General features: G+C 46.8%; 1 pseudogene; it reads left to right on the forward strand.

Annotated features, from left to right (window-relative positions):
* Positions 1-1,608, forward strand: part of LOC114632078 — a 6,737-nt pseudogene that overhangs the window by 436 nt on the left and 4,693 nt on the right.

The raw sequence follows: 1,608 nt of genomic DNA on the forward strand, positions 1-1,608 counted from the left end.
TGTAGGACCACCTGCTATAAACCAACATGTGAAACCACCTGCTGTAGGACCACCTGCTGTAAGCCAGCCTGTGTGACCAGCTGCTGCCAGCCTAGCAGCTGTGAAACCACCTGCTGCGAACCAGCTTGTGTAACCAGCTGCTGCAGCCCACCCTGCTGCCAGCCCAGCTGCTGTGAAACCACCTGCTGTAGGACCACCTGCTGTAAGCCAACCTGTGTGACCAGCTGCTGCAGCCCACCCTGCTGCCAGCCCAGCTGCTGTGAAACTACCTGCTACAGGACCACCTGCTGTAAGCCAACCTGTGTGACCAGCTGCTGCCAGCCTAGCTGCTGTGAAACCACCTGCTGTAAGCCAACCTGTGTGACCAGCTGCTGCAGCCCACCCTGCTACCAGCCAAGCTACTGTGAAACCACCTGCTGTCAGCCTAGCTGCCCAATCTGCTGTGAAACCACCTGCTGCTAAACCACCTGCTATAAACCAACTTATGGGACCAGCTGCCGCCAGACCTGCTGCTGTGAGACCAGCTGCCGCAAGCCTTGCTGCTGATCAACTTTCCAACACATATGCCACACAGCCATACTTCTGTCACACCAATCTTGCCATGTGGACATAGGCTCATATCTTAGTATGAAGTTATCACCACTTTGGAAACCTATGCATCACTTTGATGAGATACAAGACTGTTCTCTCTCTCTCTCTCTCTCTCTCTCTCTCTCTCTCTCTCTCATTCTCTTTTTCTCTCTATAATGTAGATCATGTGCTGGCTTCAGAGACAGATATGGAAGCTAGTCCTCAGCTTCTTTTCTGAGCCCAGATCTTTATCTTTCCCTCTGAATAACTGAAAAAGACACTTTAATTAAAATTATCAAAAATGTATGAAAACAATAAATTCTGGACTATTATTCATTCCATATTGTCTGTTGTTATTATACTTTAATAAATCACTTGAGAGTGGATTCAAAATACTTTTTGTTGTACAATATAATACAGTCTCTGTGTGTATGCATATCTCTCTCTCTCTCTCTCTCTCACACACACACACACACACACACACACACACACACACACACATTGTTGCTATCATTCCTTCCCAGCAGGAGACATAAACTACATCTACTCCTCTTAGGATCCCACCAACAAACAAAGCAGAATGCTGCCAAAGTAGACTCTGAGGAGCCAATAAGGTTATTGGGCTTCCTTACAGAGCATAGATGAGAGACTGCCTTGTAGAACTGTGGGTGTGCCTCCCTGAAAAGGCTACACTGGAAAGCCTTTATCTAGCAGAAATAAGTGCTTTCTGATAGCTTCATAGGTGACTATGCACCTCCCACCTCTCGTCTTCCCCTTCTTAGATACTCTAGTCCCTCCCAAAGAACACCCATAGTTGAGCATAAAACAAGTGGTGAGGAACAGCTGGATACTCTGGTGATGGTTTCCTGATCCTCCTATCCCCCTGTGACAGACATAAACAGTAAACAAACCCAGATGGAATGCTCTTTTACAAAGCACTACAAGATGGTGGTTGTTTACCTCTAAGAACAATCTTGTACCACACATATACAGAGAGAGAGAGAGAGAGAGAGAGAGAGAGAGAGAGAGAGAGAGAGA

This window comes from Grammomys surdaster, unplaced genomic scaffold (assembly GCF_004785775.1).
Source record: "Grammomys surdaster isolate TR1022 unplaced genomic scaffold, NIH_TR_1.0 371, whole genome shotgun sequence".
Lineage (NCBI taxonomy): Eukaryota > Metazoa > Chordata > Mammalia > Rodentia > Muridae > Grammomys > Grammomys surdaster.